General features: G+C 50.4%; 1 protein-coding gene across 1 annotated transcript in view; it reads right to left on the bottom strand.

Moving 5' to 3' along the window:
* Positions 1–23,134, bottom strand: part of FIGNL2 (fidgetin like 2) — a 44,701-nt gene that overhangs the window by 21,207 nt on the left and 360 nt on the right. The gene's annotated exons all lie outside the window — the stretch shown is intronic.

Genomic DNA, 23,134 nt, shown 5'->3' with positions numbered 1-23,134 from the left:
AGGGTGTTGCGAGGCTCAGCTAACCTCTGCAAAGCACTTGGAGACTCTGATAAGAGGTGCGACCGGAGTGCAAACTATTCCTATTGTCCAGCATGCTGTTCAGCAGGGAATGGCTGTCCTCCACCCCAGGGCTGGATGCATTTCAGGGGTGCTGTGTTAATCTAATGGCAGTTTGCAGGGGGCATTCAGGATGAAAGAGGCTCTTAAATGAAAAGCTAAAATATTATCAGCTACAGACCAAGGAACAGCCACAGATTCCTAGGTTATTGCTATGCTGACAGCCTGAAGCAGGACAGAACTAAACCCATCCGCTGTGCGCAGACATGTGCTAACAAGGTTGCCACTTATCGCATTACATGAGATCGACAGCACAGTGGATTCTGAGCACCTGGCAAAGTCCTCAAAGATCAGATCACTCGGCTCCACAGCATTAGACTGGACATGTGCGACTCCGCCTGGACGTGTGCTTTTGAGGCATCAGTTGCAGGAGATGAGCAGGAGACCTCTAGGCTCCCACAGAATCAAGACCCCAACAAAACAAGACACTCTGCCCCCCAATCCTCCCACTGGGGAGTGGAGGGCAGAGAGGATGACCCCCACAGGACAGACGTTCGTCACATCACTTCGAGCCTGGCCGGAAGGCAGACGGATTCCACCGTGATGGGAACCTGGGTAGAACAGAATAGTTACTGCGGTACAGAACACGCCGAGTGCCACAGGGCAGCACGACAACGCCCCGACAAGCACAGACTGAGGGTTATCCCCACTGGACGGACGGGAAATGGAGGCGGAGAGAGAAGCTACATTTCTGGAAGTGACCTCTAATTTCACGTGTCCACCCAGCACTCCAAACGAAGTCAGTCGGAGCTGTGGGTGCCCAGCCCCTCAGAAAGCCGGCCCCAGGTGCCTCCAGTTGGGCCAGCTAACTTGGCGGGTACTTTTGCAAACACAGGCCTCGGTGACTTGGCTGAGGTCAGCCAGGGGCAGGGCTGGGAGCAGAATCCAGGGGCCCGGTGCTAAACGCTACAATGCCACGCTGGCCCTCCTCAAGAAGCAGCCCTGGGGAAGTGGCTTTAAGCCGCCGTTGTGCCCTGGGGACGCCGAGCTGTGCCAGGGACTGGACTGACCCCGGGTTTAAATTACAGCTGGGGGTGCGCTAACTGGTGGCAGTCTCTGGGGGGCGTCGTTGCTGCCCTGAGCCGCCCAGAGCCTCTGTAGCACCAGGCGAGGGGCCTGCGTGCCCTGTCATGCCCCCCGCCGAGGGGTTCGTGGGGGAGGGCAGCACAGGGTCTCACACAGCAGGCCTGCGCTGGGCAATTCTCCTCTTGCAGCCGGAGCAGTGCAGAGAGGCTGGACCTGGCAGCAGAATCCCGCCCTATGGCTTGGCCCATGGGGAGTGTGCACCGTGAGGCATTGACCTCAAAGCTGAGCTCGCGGGCAGGGACAGCTCCACTCAGGAGCAGGCTGGCCCACATCACCACCCTCCGGGTCGCCAATCAAACTGTTTCAAACCACCAGGAACCACTGAAGGCGTGTCTGGGAAAGTGCTTTGTGTGGCAGCGGCAGAGTCCTACATTCCGCACAAGAGCAGCGGGGGCTCGACCCAAGAACTCCAACCTGTCCCTCCCAAGCCTCTGGTACAGCGCAGCCCCCGCTGGCCCTCTCAGGAGGAAACACGGTGCCTACGTACTCCAGCGTGGTAAATAACCGCTGAAGCGCCTAGCAGGGCAGAGAGCTGCAGTCTTTCCGCAGGGCCCTCGCTAGTCCGCGGAGCATTCCCGGAGTGGGAGGCTGGTTGCAACCTGGATTTCATGGGTTGTAAATAACCCCAGCGGGAAATCAGCTCTGGAACCGGTGGGGGTGGGGTCTAGTGCTGTGTGCGTGAGAGAGACAGAGAGCCTGTGTGTGAACGCTAAAGAATGAGAAAAATGCTAACTCCCAAGAGCAGCAGCTCGCTTCAGCCCTCTCTGCATGTATAAACATTTCCTATTTCTGCAACACCCCCCCACACACCCTCACACCGCCCCACACGCACACCCACACACCTCCTCACACACACCCCTTTCTGCTCACTCTACTCTCTGCAGCGACTTTCCCTTCGCCGGACAAGTTCAGCTGAATTGGTAAAACGAGAAACACAAAACAGGGATGGAGGGATTCAGGGTGCTGGACTCCCCCAGGCACCTTTGAAGGCCTAACAGGTATCCGGTTTTCGACCAGCACACCCAAAAAGGGACCCTGGTGGCTCCGATCAACATCGCCGACTGGGCCGTTAAAGGTATGGTCGGCGGTGCTAAGGCGGACTAGTCCCTGCCTGTCCTGGGGCACCACGCTGCACCCCAGTAAGCCCGGCTCCTAGGCAGGGGAGCCATGGGGCTCTGCGCGCTGCCCCAGCCCCGAGCACCGGCTCCGCACTCCCATTGGCCGGAAACCGGCCAATGGGAGCTGGGGAGGACTGTGCCAGCAGCGGGCGAGAGCAGCGCGCAGCACCTCCTGCCCCCCCTCCACCTAATAGCGTCGGGCCTGTCGACTGCTTCCGGGGTGTGTGCAACGCGGTGTCAGGACAGGCAGGCAGCCTGCCTTAGCGCCCCCCCCCCGCACCGCTGACCGGGAAACGCCCCAGGTAAGCCCACGCCCCAACCCCGAGCCTCAACCCCCTGCCCCAGCCCTGAGACACCCCCCCAACCTGGAGCCCCCTCCTGAACCCCAAAGCCCTCATCCCCGGCAGGGCTTCAGGAAGGGGCGGGGCTAGGGTGTTCAGTTTTGTGCCATTAGAAAGTTGGCAACCCTACCTAAACCTCAGCATCCATCTACACCACAACAATGGAGTCCAGGGCCAGCCTGCACCACAGTTATCCCCTGAGGCAGGTACAACATGGTTCTGGTTTGCAGAGTAGGTTCCAGTCTCTGGCACCGGCAGGTCTTGTCACCTTCTAAAGGCACTTGCCCAGTTTTGGAACACGGTTAAAACCCCTGCTCCTCGATCTAACGGAGCTGGGTTTGTAACCTGGCCAGGGGCTAACAGGATGGTGACCAAGACCCCTTGAATCTCTTGTAATGGATCCTAAATCAGCGCAAGTCTGAATAACTGAAAAAACACTGGGAGGGGGACTGAATAAACTCAGCTAATCAAGGTAGTTTTCACTGCAACTGAGACGCCTCAGAGGCCATCGGTTCAGGTAACCGAGAGCGCGGGGACAACTGACGCTCAGCTAAGCAAGGTCACACTGCACCTTTCGGTTTTAAAATAAAGTAAACCCCCCCCTTTGGAACATTTTAAACGAACTGAAGATGCCATTTTAAATCCTCTGTCTGTCAATAAAGTCGTGCAGTTGGAACCCTGAACAATGACAATGAAAATTTTGCCTGAGTGAAGACGGCAGGATTTTCCCTGGTATTTATTTATTGCCCCAAAAAAGAAATGAAGAGGTTAAACAAGGGCCCAGGTCATCCTGCAGGAGACTGATTGGGGCTTTGGGATGGTTCTGATCTCAGGTACGTAGGTGTTAATCCAGAGTAAGTCAATTGGCTTTTAATGCAGCTACTTCTGGATTTACCCCTTGTGACTCTGACTGGGATCTGGCACTTCATACTAGAGCTGGACAGGAGACGTTTTTGGTCCTGTGAAAAAAAAAGTCAAATATTTTCACGCTTTTGTCAAAAAAATGAAAAATTTCGGAGGAAAACCCAAATCCTTCAGTTGCCAAAAACCTGAATAAATAAAGTAAAAAAATACAACGACATTAAAAAAGTGTCCATAGAAATCATAGGGTTAGAAGGACCGCAAGGATTTTTGTTTTTCAATTAACCGCCCCTAAACATTGACTGAAAGTGGAGATTTCCCACATACATTTCTGTTTGGACAACAAAGCCTATTTTCACAGACAAAAGCATTTAACATAAAATTATGACCAGCTCCACTTCCCTCATTAAGGAAATTTGTGCCGGTGTCACGACAGCCTTGGAATCACACCCGGGACGCCCCCAAATGCAGACAGACACAAGCACAAAGGGACTCACACTGAGGCAGCTCAGTTTGGTATGCGACAGGGCGAAGCTGCCCGGCTACGCACCTATGCAGCACGGCCACATTACAGCTTTGCAGCGAGGTAGGCATAACCGTGGAGTATTTCCTTAATGCAGACAGGGCCTCTGTCGGCTCGGAGAATCCATTCACCACTCTGGGTTGGGTTTACCCTATTAAACAACCACCAAGCTCCCTCCCCATCTTGGAATCTGCCAGGTCAGGAGATATTCTCGAGACCCAGACAGCAACTGTATCACTCGATGAGCTGCCTACGATTCCTCCGGCCACTAAAAGCTCAGGGACTGGTGCCCAGCAAAGCATGAGGGATATTCAAAAGGCAACACGCACCATGTAAAGGTACAGTCAGTAGGTGGAGAATTGACCCTGGAGGATGTGAGAGGGAAGTCCCCATCAGTCCTAGCAGAGTTTTTGGGGTGGGGGGAGGGAGCTGTTTGCAGCCCTGTTATTCTAACGAATTAACAAGCAGCCGCTTGGATCGCAGGACCCGGCGCAGCAGCCCCCTCTGCGTATTCATTGTGCTGTGCGAGCCAATGACAACCCGTCTCTGGGAATTTACAAACACTGGACAGAGACCCAAGGGAGGGAATTAACACATTTGAACCACTCAACCTGCAACTAACAAAGCCCAAAGGCTAATACAGGGGAAGAATAGGCAAGGCTTGGGGGGCGTGGAGGGGGGTGTGGAATGGAGGGTAGGGGGGCGGCAAACTGAGCGATGAAGCCACATGCCTTCTAGGATGGATTATTGATCCTGTTAGAAACCCGCACTGATTTCCTGTGTCAAATGAGAGCACGCTTTTCTCAAGTAGCCCTTTCACCTGTCACAGGGCGTCGTGCCAGAATCTTTTATTTGGGGGGGAGGGTGGGTGGTAGCAGACAAGGGTTCATACATCACCGAATTCATTATTAATATTGCAGCAGCTCCTAGAGGTTTCAAACCTGGGACTCAGCGCCCCTTCGAGCGGGCTGCTGCACATACACGCGATGAAGAGACAGTGCCCCTGCTCCAAAGCACGGACAAGCTGAGCCCCTTTCAACACTAGGACTATTTTAAAGCCAGTGCAAACAGAAACATGGGACTTGCCAAAGTGGATCAAACCCAAGGTCCATCTAGTCCCGTGTCCTGTCTCCCACAGTGGGCAGCACCAGAGGCTTCAGAGGAAGGTGTAAGAACTGTGCAGGAGGCAAATGTGGGATAATCTGCCCCTATATTAGGGCTCACTCTGCTCCCTAATCAGGAGACATTGGTTTAAGCCCTGAAGCAGGAGAGTCAATATCCCTTCTGCAAAATGGCTTGTTATTAATTATGGTAACTCTGGATTTCCTCAGTAGCCACACTAATGTCCAGTCCATCCTGGAATCTTGTTACGTTCTTGTCCCCAATGACCTCCTGCAGCAGTGAGTTCCACAGCCTAATGCCATGTGTGAAACCATATTGGATTTAATCCATTCTGAACTTCTTCACCTTTTAATTTCATGGAGTGTCTCCTTCAGCTTGTATTACAGGACCGGGAGAACAGAAGCTGTAGCCCATTCAGTATTCGATACACTTCTATCACACCCCCTGCTATTTGACGCCTAAGGGAAGCAATGCACGGTACTGGCACAAGATGGTGCCACTTTCACTAATGTAGTCATGTTAATTGGACTGCTGCTAATTTCCCTAGTCTAGACAAGCTCCAAGTCTACATGGATAAGTACATCCCCGGTGTAAGTCACTTAGAGATGGCAGAGTGATGCCCGGATATATAATGGCAATGGATGCACTAGGCAACGGTGCCGAACAAGGGTTAGATCAGAGAGAGAGGGAGATTCCAGTTACGTCGGGGATGAAGGCGTCTGTGTCACTGAAAATGTTTCTGATCATTTCAAATTCAATTCAATTCTTTGCCCTGCCGCTGACTTCCCGTGTGACCCTGGGCAAGTTGCTTAGTCTCTGTGCCCCGCGTGTGCCAGGGGGATAGCAGCCTGGCCCTGGGTCACAGGGGGGTTGTGAAGAGAAGCACGTTAAAGGCTGTGAGGCACTCAGGTACTGTGGTGATGGGGGCCAGACAAGTATTCTAGCTAGAGAAATTGTGTTTTACTTGTAGTGCGATAGTGCCATGGACCAAGGACCCAACCTCTGACCAGGGCCCCGCTGCTAGGCCCCGTACAACCCCACACTTCGGTCTGCCCAGGTAGGTCAGAGCGGCGTCTCCTGAGTGTTTGAAAACCGAGTCCCCCTTCAGGAAAATGAAAACAATCCTCCCCCCCACACACACACACACCGGTAAATGTTAACCCACCTCAACTCATGGATCCTCCATGTCCCCCAGTGAAACCTTCATGCCCACCCCAGGGGTCGTGCCCCACACTGAGAAATGCTGGGACATAGGGCTGGCGTGGGGCTTAGATCCTCCCAGGTGCTAGAGCCCACGACTCCTTCCAACTCCTCAGCGGTTCAGGCCCTGGTAGTGACACCTGTGGCCTCTCCCATCAGGAGCCTCGCAGAGTGTAATGAGTTCCCTCTGGGAGGCGTTAGGCCCCTCCAAGATCCCTTTGTTCCCCACCAGCCTTCTGACTCATTTTTCTTTTCTGCAGGCCATCCCGGCTGCCTGAAAAGCCGGGATCCCCGCAGCACTCCATTCGCAAACGGCTTTTCCATTCCATTCGCTAGAATACTCTCCTTTGGAATTTACACACCAGCGACTGTCTGAGGATCTCAAAGCTCTCACCGCTGTTTTTTCACTCCCCTTTTCCAGACTGGGGAAACCGAGGCACGTAATTTTCCAGATGTACTCAGCACTCCCATTGCTCCTAGTTAGGCGTCAAAATAAGTGGCCAGATTTTTCACGAGAGATCAGTGCATGGGGGGGGGGGCTGAGCTTTTGTGAAAACCTGGCCCAAACTGTTGCAATGTCATTCACGAACACTGGGTATTTGGTGCTGTCAAGTGTTCAAAAAATCATTGGTCAGATCCCAAATGGGATTAATTTTTTTTTAATCAGTGGTTCTTTTGAGTCGTTTTCACGTTTCTGAGCCTTGGGGATGTATTTCTTTCTCATTTTCAAGCTTTTCTCTGCGACTACAAGGGCTAGAAACTTCTGTTAAAAATGAAAACTGAGATTCTAATGCAATCTCCTGATTTCAACAGCTGGGGCTTTAAGCAAAGCATTAAATATTGCAAGACTCGCGATGAAATCAAGTTGGTAACGCTGCGTACTTGGAAACCAAGCTCTTTAGAAAATCTGACTACAAATCGCACAGAGCATGAAGAATCATGACTCCTTGAGCTTCCCAACCCTTACGCTCTTCCTTGCTATGGAGTATCTTACACAACCCCTTTGAGCTTTCCTCTCTCACCGCCCACCCACCCACATGCTGTTTAGGGCTTCCGCCTTCACTTCGGCACTAGAACGGTCTCTATTTCAAAGCGGTGGCACTTTATTCTTGGCTCGCATTCTGTTAAGCTTGAAGCGCTGTGTTGCATCAACATAATTGTTATTGTCAATGAGCAGCAGAGGCAGGAACGGAACCCAGGAGTTCCAGCGGTCAGTCCTGTGCCCCCACCGGTAAGTGTAATATCGTCCTGTTAGACTGTATGTTCTTTCGAGCAGGGACTGTCATTTGCCAGATATTTGTGCAGCTCCCCGCACTATGGGGCAAACTTGACCAAGGATTCTAAGCACTACTAGAGTCCACTTACCCTAGGGTTTTATACTGCACCCTAACATCAATGTAAGACAATAAATACCCCCCTTTTTGAGTGGAATAGGCGGTATTCCCCCAAATACAGACCATGACTGGGGCTCACTGCAGGTTGTCCTGCAAACTGCACGCATGAATGCTGAGATTTCTGTATCGGGGAAAGGCAGCGTTTGCCCGTCGTAGCACCAGCTGCCTCCCTCTTCATCCATAAGAATACACAGTGCAATGCAGCACCGTCATTGCCTCTGTTCTGACTCCCCACTCCAGACCTGACACCACACCAATATAGGGGACACAATCTCCTCTGACTCAGGCACTTCCCCACAGGGCCACAGCAGCTTCCCTTTCCCAGTGCCGTGGGACCATGGGGTGAAAATCTGTACCGCACCCCACAGCGCCGTGCAAGGCTGCGCGGCTCCGTCCAACTGGCAAGACACTATTGATTGGGCCAGTGCTATTCTAGTCTCCCAGAGCTAATCTTAAGGCAGAAATAATTAATTTTCCTCTCTTTTCAGCAGCCGCTCATTAAAAAGTAATCACCTTGTAAGAGGAGGATGCGAATAGCCCAAGGTCAGATACATAATCACATTATTTCTGGAACACGTACCTAGCTCACACAGAATAACCACCAGCTGCCAGGCCACAGCCCGGTTACATCACTCTAAATCCACTGACTTCCACGGACTTACTCCGGATTTACACCAGGGAAATTAAGAGATCCATCTTGCCCCGTGGCTCGAGCTGCTCAGGGCACAGATTATGATGATGCAAAGCAGAATATGCACAAACTCGTCTCCTAGCCCCAATACAGAGCCGGGGGCATTACCACACTCGCCGAGCCTCGCAGCATGCACAACCAGAAGGAAACTAGCCCCTCTGTATAAAACACCGTTCTACTGGGGATGAGACCAAACGATAGGGCTTCCCCTGCAGGACAGGCAAAGATGGTCATGTGGCTAAAGTAGCAAGGTTGGGAGCGTGGACTCCTGGTTCTACTCCCATCTCTGCTGCAGACTCAGTGCGTGACCTTGGGTGGGCACCTTTGTCTCTCCACTCCACCTGTGGAATTCCTGCTCATTGGACCCTGCCCCACCTCGGCTCAGTTCGTACCATTCCCACGTGCCTCAGAAACATTTGTACCAATGCAAAGGATTCTGGGACCCATTTAGGCTCTAAAAGGTAGATGAACAAGCATCACCAGGGGACCCTCAACATGGCGGGGGATGTGATACTGAAAGGTAAGCTGGCAGTGGAGGGATGACCTAGGTATCGGGAGAACATGGCGTTGGCGATGCGAGTGGTACGTCCACGCTGCAATCATGGGGCTTGGATGTCACTGCAGCTCGTGCAGACATACATGAGCTGGCTTTAACCTAGCTGGCTGGGTACTGGAGCCAGGGGCGCAGGAGCGTCGGCGTGGGCGTGGGACACGGAGTAATTGCTCAGGCAGCCAGCCCGCACGGACGCTCATGCTACGGTGGCTTTGCTGCTCCGGCCCCCAAGCTCGCTCGATTAAAGCTAGCTCAGGTGTGTCTACGCCCCGTGACTGCAGCGTAGACACACCCCGGGACTCGGGGGCACTTGCACAAAACAGATGGAGAACATCCCACCGCCAGAGGTACCATTCAGAGGTGTTTGGAGCCACAGGTCTTCCCTAGATCATCTCTCTGCAATTTAAATGCCCGGGCACCTTCTCCCAACATCCTTTCTATATGCCACGCCTTGATTGGTTTGAATCTGGACTGAGCATTCATCGAAACAACCCCCTCTTTGGATGATGCTAAGGCCTGAGCATTTAACGTCTTCTCAGGTGACTATAAATCCAACCAGGGCATAAAGTTCTCCCGTTCCATGTTATTTACTCACCTTGGACATCAGGGCTCTGGCCCAGACAGGTTCCCAGGAGAGGCGTCGGGGAGGGGGAGAGAGAGGACATCAAGGGTGGTTCTACCCTCTCCGTTCGCCACGTGATAAACAAGCATGAAGAGGTTTAGCAAAGTTCAACCTATTCACGAGCCCCCGTGGCATGTTATTATTTTAGCAGATTTATGGCTTTAATGCGCGGCCAATTCAGCGCCCCCAGGGAGGAGGGAAGAGTGGGGGAGCCCGTGGGATGCTGCAGGGAAGATGGGGGAGCAGCGCCCAGAGCGGGGAGCAGGGGAGTGACGCTGCTGGGCAGAGCTGAGCGCATCCCAGGGGGATACTGCACTATAAGAATGTGCACTGACCAGGGCTCCCTGCAGTTCCCCCCAACCCCCTTCTCTCTTGCTTCCAGTTTTTATTTTTTATTCTGATTTATTATTTTTTACCCTCTCCCTTTCCGATGAAAACAGCACCCGGCCTCTGGTTCCGGCTTCAAGGGTTTCACTGTTTTTATTTCCCAAGTGCTGGTCCCGGGCCCCTTCAGGCCACAGCTCAGCTCCTGGAAGGCCAGGGCCCAGTTCCATTTGCACCCCCGAGACTGGAAGCCTTTCCCTCCTTACCACGCGCAGAGAGCCCTGCTGGCGTGGAGCTCGGCCAGCCAGGCCTTCCGGAGGCTCCAGAAGGAGACGCGTGAGTCTCACCGTTCTGTCGAACACACGGGGCCACTCACACCATCTCCGAGGGGAAGGAGCTCTCAGGCCCCCCACCCCGTTCCTCACCACTGCAGGCTGCGCCCCCAACCACCGAGTGTGCAGTGCTTGCTGCAGTCCACTTCCATTCCCTCGGGACACCGCTCCACCCTGGCGACGCTCTCCCCGGCCAGAGCCGGCCTACGTCGCCCTTCGCTTAATTGCATCCCCTGGCCATATGGCCCCACGTATCCTCCCCCCATGATGTTCATGCCACAGCCTCCCAGCTTGGCTTGGCAGGCTCCCCAAAGACCTCTAGCTCTAAAAGCAGGGGGCCGCTCGCTCTTGAGCTAACGGAGTCGCTCTGCTAGCTGGCAGCAGCCACCTCTGGATTGGCCCCTGGAAGGGGGAGAGGTCACACACCTTTCCAGGGCTTCCGGACAGTTTTCACACCCCCTAACCGTAACCAAGCTAAATGCATTCAGTAATTTCAGTTTCCATAGGAGACGTCCTTTCTCCCAACCATGACGCTGTTGGTGTTCTTCCCCAAATCCCCCCCCGCCCCCCACTGGATTCTATCGTTCTGGTCCCGGGCGGCCTAGACCAGAAAGCAGAGAGCTCCATTCAGCCCCTTCTCACCAACAGGGGACACTCGGCAAATCTGAAGTCATTCCTGTTGATTCCCTTCGTAAGGCGCTTTGAGATCCAGAAATGACAAGGGCAGCACGTGTTGTGTTATTACACAGGCACACCCCCGAGGATGAGTGGTAAACACAGTGCAATGCCCCCCACCCCCACACTTGGGTTTGGACCCAAAGAACTCTGGGGCTAGACGCATACGGTTCTAATGCTTGAACTAAGTCGACTCTGATTCTCTTACATAGACCAGCCCCCAAAGAGAATCATAGAATATCAGGGTTGGAAGGGACCTCAGGAGGTCATCTAGTCCAACCCTCTGCTCAAAGCAGGACCAATCTCTAACTAAATCCCCAAATCCCTAAATGGCCCCCTCAAGGATTGAACTCCCAACTCTGGGTTTAGCAGGCCCAGAGCTATCCGTCTCCCCAAATTCTTTTAGTATGGGATGCCAGAGGAAGCTGGGGGCACCTAGATCCCGCTGCACTATGCGATGGCAAGCACAAGCCAACCAGAATGCACAAGAAACCCGCCAAAGCACAAAGCCGCTTTGCTTCCCTCCGAAATGACAAACGTTGAACAATACAAACATTTTTGCATCGTTCCAAGTGGTATTTTTTGCATTGTCCCATCTGCTCTGTTTGTTACGTTTAATGCTGATGTCACAGTATATGGGGGGAGTTCATTCTCCCTGTACCATTTACACCCGTGGGTGTCAACATTCCTCAGTGGGGTCAGTGATGACACAAGGTGCAGGGCAACAGAAAATCAGGCCCCCTATTTATTAGGCAGAGAATCAAGCCCACAGCAACTTAACCCAGTTCTGACATAGCAGGACATTCCCAGCCCAAATCGTAATGAGGCACAAGACAGCTGAGATTCTGAGTTGCCCATTGGCTGACAGAGCTCCTCCTAGTAGAGTGGTGTGAATCGCAGGACATCACCTTCAAAACACACTCAACCTCTGTAACCTCCAGTACACAGCCCAGGTTAGGAGCGCATCACCCCTGGCCTTTAATTACACATTTCTGCAACCATTAGTCCTGGTGCCATCAATTACTCCTACATTTACCAGACCATCAGGATTCTAGCCAGCAGTCCAGGACTTCGTAGATTACCCGCCCCACAACTTATCTGTCAATTGTCACTCTGTGTTTGCATAGCGTCCAATGCCTCTCTAGCCTTTACCACTACGTATGGCAGCACACGCCTCCTCCCCCCCCAAGCTCCCGACACACACACTGCTACCCACTTTGCAACCCCCTCCTTTCAATTCTCCCTTTCTATGCAAGGATTTTTTAACACATACATAAAAGACTTTTGCTAGGTCACAAGCAGCTAAAACCAATACATTCTGATCCAGTCCTGCACTATGAACGGGGCATCACCACAGTAGGGCTTTATCATTCGCCCAGTCGGTTTTAATCACGCTCATTTCCTATACCTCTTTACAACTGAAATCGCTTCCCTCTTCCCATCAGTGCTGTATGGTTGCTCCCCTATCATCCTGCTCGCTAAGGAATCGGGATTCTAGCAGGCCGTCGAGTACTTTGCTCATGACCGCTGTGAGCTCTGGGATGCAGCTCTCTCCACTCTGTTATTGTAGGGTAGGTTGCCCATGCAAGCTAGGTTGGTAGCACTTGTTTTGTTGTTAAGGAGCGCTGCAGCGTAGCACAGCGCATGAGGTACATGGCGTTTACGAACAGACCTATTATGAAAAAGGACAGACAGAGACGGGGGTGGGCTTACGAACCCATCATGGTCCCTTTAAGACCAGAAATCAATCACAACTTTTTACCACAGGCTCACTGGCCAAATCTTTTTTTCCTTTAAAAGGCCGAGTCAGAATCAAGGATGAGCGCCCAGAAGACAGCTATCCCTGCCTGGCAAGAACCCCACCCCCAAAGAAGGGAACCAGCTGAAGAGTTCACTTGGGCACGTAGGTTATTGAGATCTATATTGTTCAGCTGACGAGGAAACACGGCCGTGAACAGAACAGTCTAAGTATCTGAAGGCAGCCGCATCCCAGAAACAGATTAAATAATTTGGCAACTAACATAGATTGTTTTTCAGAGACTTTTTTTTTTTTTTGCGAGGGGGGAGATCCCTGGAATGGATCTACAGTAGAAACTATTCATGAGCATGCAAGTGCTGCTTAGTGGGTCATTCCTGGGCTGAGAGTTGGGAGTCTTACATTCCAGTCCCAGCTCTGCTACTGACTTGCTGGGTGACCTTGGGCCTTTCCCCTCTTACCCCTTGTCTATTTACATTGCAAGGGCTGTCTCTTCCTAGGAGCCTATGTGGGCTAGCATAAAAGGTGGGTTTTTCAGAATCGATTAACAAGCACATTGTCAAACCCTCCTGTAGACAAGGCAAGTTGTAATTCAGCATGGGCTTAGTTGGGCTAAAGTACAACTTACCTTGTTGACATGAGAATTTTAGAACACGACAGCTCACATGTTCTTTATAGCCCCTCCCCTTTTAGCTGAGTAAAGAGAAACCCTCTGTGTTTGTACAGCACCTTGCACAATAGGTTCCAATCTTAGCTGGGGCCTCTGCTAGGATGTCAACTCTTTATGGATGACACTATCTTTTTGTTCCCCGATACAAACAATACTAGGCACTGGCATAATTTAATAATAAGACGTGTGTCAATATTTAGTTCCATTATCTGGTTACTTAAGGGAATGGCTGCATTTTTTTTTCTTTTTTTTTTTTTTGCCGTGGGGGAGGGTGGGAGCGGAAGAAGGGAGACAATATTTAAATTTGCGTCTCTTCCTGATCTAGCCTATAATTCAGCAGTGTTTGTTAGGCCTTGGATGGGTTTATTAGGATCCCCATAAAGATCAGGAGTTCCTGATAAGCAACACAGGGCAGGCACTATTGGAGGAAAAATTGTTCTGGCAGTCTGTACAGTTTAACGAACATTAACTACAGCTGAGGACAGGCCCCAAGGCCAGGTGGAGGATTTTACAACACCCTTCTTACACAGCAAAATAAACTCTGCAGCTCGGAGCTGGCTGTAACTTTAAAGCCCTGTTAAGGGGGATGGGAGGGGGAAAGGGGTCAGATCCTCGGCTGGTGTAAACAAGTGTAGATTCGTTGGCTTCAACAATGCGAGGCTGAGTTACAAGAGTGGAGGAGCTGACCAGGGTCTCTCATCACCAGGCTGACTACTGAGGAAGGTTTGATGATCAGCACTTGATATGATGAGATGGAGCAATGTGGACTGCTAGTGAAATCCTCCGAAAACGGAGAATCGACCCTGCTATTCACGTCCTCGCCCGCCACGCGCACAAGGCGACTCATGCTTTGCTCCGACAGGTTTGCTGTCCAATCCAGCTTTCACCTCTGCCGCATTCCGTCGGCTCCCCTGACTCGTACCCCGTGCAATCGCACACAGAGGGTGGAAGCGGAAGCTGCTAGAACGCCAGAAAGATCTGGCAGAACTGCTGATCTCTCAGCCTAACAGGCACTGGGTCCTAAGAAACTCTGTGTCCCGTCTGTAGCCCCCAGCACTCAGATCGGCCTTTCACTGCATGTTGGCTTTTCTGCAGGGGAGATGGGGGGGGATTCCTTAGAACTACAGAACTGAGACTGAGAAAAATTCACAATCATCTAATCAGTCTTCTTCTGTATGGTGGGAGATAGCCCAGAAATCTCTCTGTGTCTTAGCTGAGTACCTCTCAAATCTTTAATGCATTTCTCCTCCCCACACCCCTGTGCCATTATCCCCACTGTACAGATGGGGAACTGAGGCTAAGGGACTGGCCTAAAGCCACATCAGCAGCCTATGGCAAAAATACCTAGGCAAGGCGCTGCAGGACGGAGCGTTGGCGATTCCCCAGCTGAATGAAACTCTCCGTTCAATGCGCCGCTGCGGTCAAAGCAGCAAAGGGTCAGGGCACATCACGCACGGGATGGCGACTGTAACAGAAGATGTGATAACGTCACGATCTAAATCGGAGATTGGCTCCATCCGGAACGCTGGGTTCCAGCGGATGGAAAGGACACCGCAGAACTGAGGGGGCCAGAGAAGGGCGATGAGAATGATAAGGGGCTTGGAAAGACTCTCTTCTGAAGAGACCGGGATTGTTACCTTAGAGGGGAAACCAGTGGGGACAGGACACAACGCTGAATGGGCTAGAGAAGGCAGATCAGGAGCTTCCGTCCAGCCTGCCTCCCAACACGAGCACATGGGGACATCCAATTAAATCCACCGGAAACACTTCCTCACGCAACGGGGAACTCTCTGCCATGCAATATGGTTGAGCCAAGAACGTAGCAGGATTCGAAGGGGGACCGAACATTTCTGGATAATGTGAATGTCCAGAGTTATCATGGTTCAGGCTAATGTAAATTTTGGACGAGAGATTAAACTTCAGGCTTCCGAGTTCAAACCAATCTCTAGCTAAATGGTGGAGGAGACCTAAAACGGGGCAGATTATCCCACCTCTGCCTAAGGCGGGGTTTCGTGCATCTTCTGCTGAAGCACCCAGAGGCCAAGTGCTTTGGGAATCTGGCCTTTACCTGCTCTGTGCCTCAGTTCCCTGCCTTAAAATGAGGTGCAGGGCAGGTGCAATATCACCAGGACGACTCAGTGCAGAGAGCCCAAGGACCTACTCCCGTGTACAAAGGCACATCCAGGCCAGCAAAACTCGAGTTCTCAACAGAATTACCCTCAGCAGACAGGGCACCAGGAGTCAGAAGACCTGGACTCTATTCCTGGCTCTTCCACTGACTCGCTGTGCGGACTTGGGCCAGTCACTTTGCCTCTGTTCGCCCTCCCACTCTTTGCCTGTCCTGCCTATCTAGAATGCAAGCTGTCCAGGGCAGGGACTTGTTCTACGTCTGTGCAGCACGAGGAGGCTCGGATCTTAGTTGGGGCCTCTTTGCAGTACCAGAATACGAATATTTCACAGTTAGTAACACGTCAAGCCATGAATGTGGTCCCTGATCCTGAGAGAAGATGAGCATCCACCGCGCCCATCGAAGTCAATGGAAGCGGTGGGTGCTCAGCGCCGCTCCGACTCAAGTCCTAGCAGCAGCAGCAAGGAGAGCGATTGAGAACTCGCAGCAGACTTGCCCTCCAAAGCACAAAGATCCACATGAGACAAAGTCCGTGCTACCCCTGCCTGTCCCGGACACGGCCTGTTTGCCTGCACTCAATATTTACACTGAAGAGAATTTGGTTTTCGAGTCCCTTCATTCCCAAGGGGGGTGGGGGACGGACATGGGACTTTTCTCCAGCCCGCAAAGAGTGAAATCGGTCCTGCGGGCATTCCTTTCACCCACACAGCATGCAAAGCTGCCTCTGTCTTGACTCCCCTGTCCACTCCCTCCGAGCATCTAGCAACAGCTTCTTCTCTGTCTTTTCCCACAATATCCCCATTGTTGATGCAAGAGTCTCCTCCTCAGCTGATCCCGTCCTATGGAAAATGCCCCCCTGTATCTCCGCTGCCTCTACTCACTCTGTAACACAGCCACGGTTATCTGAGTGCAGCAGCAGGAGGGTCTGAACATTGGACTTTCACACAAGAATAGCCAGAGTTGTAACAGCTAATATTGACAAACATTTTAGGTGAGATATTAAACCTCGTGCTTCAGGGTTTAAGCCAATCTGTAACGACTCGGGACCTAACGTGGGGGGCAGATGACCCCACATCTGCCTGCTGTGGAGTGCTGGCACCTTCCTCTGAAGCATCTGGCGCAGCGCACTGGTCTAAAGACTTGAGTCTGACCCAGTCCTATGTCCCTACATTCCCCTGCAGCGAAGGACTGAACACAAGAGCCAGCAGCAGGAACAGGCGGTTATCCTCTATGGGTCCAGCCACTAGGCGGGGATGTGTAAAACTGGGCTAATGAGGATACACTGATAAGATGGCGGGCCCAGCAGGAACACCGGTCAGTTCTGAGTGGTCTGCTGAAGCCGGATGCTGGGAGCGTGCGCCGCGTGGATGGAAAGATGAGTGTTTTCAGCAGCCGGCTCCTATTGCACGTAACACAGGCACCAAAGCGATGATCGTTGACAGCCTGTAACTTGGCCAAATCTGAAAGGATCTTCCCGAGGACAACCAAAGGCGCCTCTCCGACCCCAGGCCGACGTCCCTGCCAAATTTCAAAGTCCCCGCTGCAAACCCGGGAATCATTAGAGCTTTTCAAAAATACGGATGAAAAGTGTCAGGCAGGCTTAATATGTGGGTGGCTAAAGCTCCTTCTCGGAATACAGGCACCCCAGGCCGCACTGCATTTCCATTTACGAATCCCAGCTCAAACGACACTTCCCCACCCCCCACTCCCCGTCCCCAGTTGTGGATTATGACATTTTCCCCTCTAACAACTATATTTCCCTCAAGTTGAGGGGGAAGGACCAACAGAGGTTCGCAGAGCTCCGAAAACCAGAAACATCTGGCATAGGAACAAGCAGGGTTTGACCAAGTGCTATACCACAGAAGTCTGCAGCGGATCGTTTCTGCCCTCAGTAGCAGTGTGTTGGTACTGCAATTTTATTGTATTATTTATGCAATCAGGGATTGCATCTGAACAGGCGATCTTGTTGCCTCCAAACCAAAGACTGAACCACGCTCCTCATGAGAAGCTCTCATACAAGTCACATCCCAATCAGGATTTCACCAACATTTGGATCTGTTATTTTGAGGTTTCTAATAGAAACTGACTAATTATTACATCCCAGAAAACACAATCAGTTGTGTGTAACACACACACACACCCCGTCCATACACACATGTACGTACTGTGGTGTCAAAAAGGGATACAAACACACACAGTAAATGGGCAGACGGTTAAGACTCATTGTAGGAATGGATGAAAGGGAAGCTATATAAAAAAATCCCAGAGCCCAGATAATCCTTGTTTACTATACCACAAACGTGCCTGGCGGTCTCCTCTCATTTTTTAGTTAAGAGTGATCAGCATAGCATTGGATTGGAGAATTCACGTCACTGACACTCTGTTATTTTCCCAAAATAAGTCCCAGTATGTTTGCTGGCCTGCTACAAGGTGCCATAAATAACAAAAACTGAACTGCACTTCATCAAACAAACAACAAAAGGGCATTTTGTGATGCACCATTCTACATCAGAGTTTTTTAAAACGTTTTTGCTCACTTACCAGATAGTTTGCAAAATCTGCAGCGGCTCTCCCAATCGTTAATGTGAATATGCAAGGCCCAGCTCTATATGCCTACCCCCACCCCCAACCCCACCAGGGTTTCTGAGCAACTCACAGACACATGACTCTATTCCAGGTAGGGATGTATTGTTCTCTCTCGTTAACGGAAAGAAAACTGAGGCACAGAAAAATTAAGGGCCCAATTTTCAAGCGAGCTCAGATCCCACCTAAGTGAAGTGGTGTGACTGAGTCCCAGGCTGGTGCCTTCACCGCATAGAAACAATAGCTGCTTTAGTTATTACCTTGGACTAAGTTACAGGAGATGGGAATTTCTAAGCGGGAGGTACAGGAGAATGAAGCATTAGGGTCTGGAGCAGTAATAGGTAACTGCTGAAAACCAGCAGTGGTGTCTTTTACATGTGAAGAAAGTTGACTGCGGGTGTTTCAATATAAATCTTACTTTATGTTTCAAAGACAGTGATATTTCAGCATATTACAGAACAAGCTGATGGTACGCTGCCTGGGTACTGTGAACTGCCACACACACCTGTGGGGCTGTATAAATGACAACTGTAACGAGTCAAACTATAGCAAAACAACTGGACTGCAAGTGAGCCATGTATCCAGATACTTGCACAGACAATGGGTTGCAGGCCACATCCTTGCAAGTTGCCTTTGTCCTCTGCAGATCTTTTATTCGTTCTGATTCACCTTTGCTATTTTAAGACTTAGTACTGACTTTGCAACCAAATACCTTGTTGAGACTTTTTGTTTACTTCTACTGCAAGGGAATCAACCAGTAGTCGTATTTATACCTAGTGGCCAGCGCAGGGGCCCAATGTGAACCACCCAAATCCATTTTTAGGCTCCTAAAATAGCCCTGATTGTCAGAAGGTTCTGAGCTCCACAGGAGCCGAGTGTAAAAAGAGGAGAATAGTGATGAGTTGGAGCCTTCAAGCTACTTACTGAGGAGCCTAAATGTGGATTTAGGAGCCCAAATTGAGGTCTCCACTTTTGAAACCCTTGGCCTCCGTGTGTATACGTAGGTCAGTCTCGGTAAACTTGAAAAATATCATCAGGATCGCCTCCTAGTAAAACTCCCTGACGTAGAGAGGTCAGAGGAAGACAGTTTTTGAACTCCACGCGTCATGAAAGCACTTTATTGACTAAACGGTGGGAATCTAGCCTATGAATTTGTGCTATTTTCTCCATGAGGAAAAACCCCCCAAAAGCCCACCAGGGTCTCTGCTAAATCAAAACTGTTTGGTTATTTCCAAATATTCTGTAGGGCTTGTTTGCGGATTTTTAGTGCTAATCACGTTTTAATTTGCTAATTCTCTTCCAGCTGATGACATGGAAGAAGCAATATGTCTGCAGAAATGGGAAATGAACTTTCTTAGGAAACAAGACAAAAGAGATTGAGAGAGAGAGGTTGCTCCAGTTTTACAGAACCCTTGTCAAACTGGCACCACGGTGCGGTCTGATTGCCTCAAATTGAAGATGCTATTAAAACCCCACTCAGAGGTCTGAAAGAAGCAAAAAGGTTGGGGCGAGGGGAGAAAACACCAGCTCCAGATAAGCAATTGTTAACATGATCCATATGGTACACAACTTGCCTTTCTGTTTAACCAAAATGATAATGGCAAAAGGAAAGAATGCAGAGGGTCTTCTAAAGGAGAATGGAGGCAGAACAAAGGCTGCTAGCTAAACCGTTCCCTGGAGCTGAGTTAAAAGAAAACTAATTGTGAGAGAGGACCAGCAGCTTTCTGCTCCGTCATGGCTTAAGCCACACCAAAAACCCACCCCAGGATCTATTTCTCCTTTGCTAAATCGGATCTCATGCATTTTTATAATAAAAACAACCGGCATTTAAGGAACCGTAGTTTCACTTTTGAAACAGAAACTCCAGATACCAGCAGCAAAAAGCTAGTAAGTATTAACATAGGGCATTTTCATCATCAATAATTATCTTTCGCAAAACCATCAGTGGTGAAAACGGGCACAGCTCCTTTGACTTCTGTAAAGTTTCACCCTCTCACGTCTGCGCTGACTGCAGGCCTGCATGTTTACATTATTTCAGGAGTCTAAGGATTTTCAAAGGATACAATACAATATGTGCCAGTCATTATCCCAAAAAGCCCTCGACAAGAAAATGTCCATACACTCCTGCTAACTAGATCTAAAACAAATGTTTAACTCCACTGCGTCTCTACCCTGCCAAAATGTTTAATTCAGAACAACCTCTGAGAACAAACACCCACATAAATTACACATTGGCACCCACACAAAACAGAATTCTACACACACACACCCCCAACTCCCAGTCAACATTTGACGAGCACATAAAGAGCGATCCATAAAAACTCAAGGCCAGCAATCAGCCTGACCATGTGGAAAGATTTGGAAGGAAATTGGCGAGGTTTTTCCATAATACAAATGCATACAATCAATAATTCAATTATAGAGCCAAACCTAGTTATTTTAATCATTTTCTTCACCAAAACTGTACTGCTTAAAATAACCTTCTTCAATTAACTACATTAAGTGTTGGGGGATTTTTTCGTTCTGAATTTAGTTAAGCACATTTGTATCCTTCCAATTTGTTTGCGCTAAAAATTGAGATATTATTTATTATTTAGAATTCATATCTCACATGCCAAAGCAAAATTATTAGTCCCATAAGTCAGTACACAGGATCTGCAGAAGCACCAAGAAATTGACCATTTATTTAAATATATACATATATATACGCACCATTTTTTGTGAGGTATCCTTTTTTTAACCTACTGTTTAACAAACCACTGTAAAATAAAAGAATTGTCTTCTACTTGTAGCAGGAAGAGGAACAAAAACCAGTAAGAATCAAAGAAAAATCTTCCTAGCTTTAAAAAAAAGACTGTATTTAAATTTAATTCTACAAAATTTTAATAGGCCAGTGCTGTCCCATGCCTGCCTGATTAGCTTGGCAATGAAGAGAGAGAGCGTATGTGTTGTTCTTAGAAGGTACATGATCTTCTGCTCTACCCAATAAACACATTTATAGCATGCTCTGGAACCATTCACTCCCCGTACACATGTACATACTAACAGGAGTCATGCATGGACATTGACATGAATACATGCCCCTGGGGCCGTGGGGGGGGGGGGGGGGGGGTGGGGGGGGGGAATGTTCTGAGCTGAGAAAGCAGAGATTCAGCTAACAGTCCATGATCAGAGCCCTTTGGGGGAGCTAGGGTTACTCGGCACACATGTGAGAGCAGCAGGTACGTTTCTGTACAATCCACACACAGTTCTGCTATCAACACAACCGCTAACCAACCAAACAAACAAACATTCTTTAGGCTCCTACTCCCCACACAATCAGGCCTCCATGGATACTGGCTCACACCGCGCCTAATCCTGATTTAGACCCTTTCCCTCTTCTGTTAATTGGCCACCCTTCTACGCAGCACTGAGCACAAGCCGGGGCGTCTAAAGGACTATGAAACACACAAAAACACCATACCGGCCAGCGGAGGAAGATCCTGCCATTTCTGCTGCACTGAGGCCCAGAATATTTGGGATCAGAGATGCTGGAGCAATTCGTATAGTGGGGGTGCTGAGAGCCACTGAACCAAACTGTAAACCCTGGACAGAATGGAAACCACGTCAAGCCAGAGGGTGCCGCATCACCCCAGGACCCGTAGTGCCAGCACCTATGTTTGGGATGAAGAGGAATGTGTGGCCAGCACTTGTTTTCGCTCCCCCCACAGCACAGCTCTGACATGCATTTATATAGGGTTCAGCCAGGTAGTTCTTCATGAAAGGTACCAAACTGCTTGGCAGCAGCTGACTCGGGATCTGCTGCTTCGACTCTATTTACAGACAATTGTTGGGACGACGTGGAGGCACCAAACGCAAACACTCTGGTTTTTGGATGCATCTCTAGCCGTACTGGTGACAGCCAGGTGACAATTAATAACAGGAACACCGGAACTGCCACCCTGACCACATCCATGTCCACGTAGCCCAGCATCCTGGCTCTGCCAGTGGCCAGCACCATGGCCTTCTGATGACGGTAGAAGGAACTGAGGTTTACTCTCTCTTTCCAACTTTGTTGCGTTACCTACTATAACTCTAGATACGCCTGATATCCAGATAAATCTCCAATCCCTTTCTGAATCTTGCTAAGTTTTGGCCTCAGACACTTCATGTGGCAATGAGTTCCAGGTGCTAATTATCTTTATTAATATTAATTTTCTTAATTATCTTTTGGACAAGAACTTACACATCAAAATCCTTCCTGCTCTCTGTGGACATTAAAGATCCCATTAGCACTTTTAAGGGTTTGCATCCCAATGTGTTTATGTAATCACTGTCCTCCCACAATGGCTGGACAGCAAGCTGTGTGCACCAGTCTGACAGATGCTGTCCACCCCAGAAGTGGCTGCATTTCTGTAGCACTGTGACTATGAGATAACAGACGCTACAGAAATTTAAGACGTTATTGTTTGCACCCAGTCCTTTCGGAGCACATAGAATGGTCAGTGAGATCCGGCAGACAGCGAAACCCACCCCCTGGGGTACTAGAAGGAAATCCATGTGCAGTGCATTATGCACCCACATCCCTTGCACCCACTGAGGTGGGGACCTGGGCAGCTGGGCCTTTAATGACAGTGGCCAGGCTAAGAGAATGTATAATATACTGTCATCCCCACCCCCAAAGAATCCATGGGGGGGGGGCAAGCCCTTTAGCTACCGGTGGGTGCAGATGAGACGCTCTGGGTGAAGAGATCCCTCTGCCAGAACCAACATCCTAGAGAATTCTGACCTCTGGTCCCGTGCAAGCCACGGCCCCTAAGACCCCAGCTCCAATCCTGCGCATCTCGTCATCCCAACATGCACCCAGACCCTGCACCCCCCTGACCCCAACACACACTCAGCTCCTGCCCAGCCCTCTGCCTCGAACACAACGCCAGCCCCCCCGCACCGCCGGCCCCAGCTCCCCCCTCTCCAGCCAGCCACTGGGACCCTGTGCGCACGGGCCCTGCACCCCCTCCGCGACACCCCTGTGCATGCCCAGGCCTGTGCAACTCCCCCC

Source organism: Terrapene carolina, unplaced genomic scaffold (assembly GCF_002925995.2).
Source record: "Terrapene carolina triunguis isolate 2854851 unplaced genomic scaffold, T_m_triunguis-2.0 Scaffold641, whole genome shotgun sequence".
NCBI classification, from domain to species: Eukaryota; Metazoa; Chordata; order Testudines; family Emydidae; genus Terrapene; species Terrapene triunguis.
The sequence above is the reverse complement of the archived record's forward strand: the minus strand, read 5'-3'. Positions and strand labels throughout refer to the sequence as shown.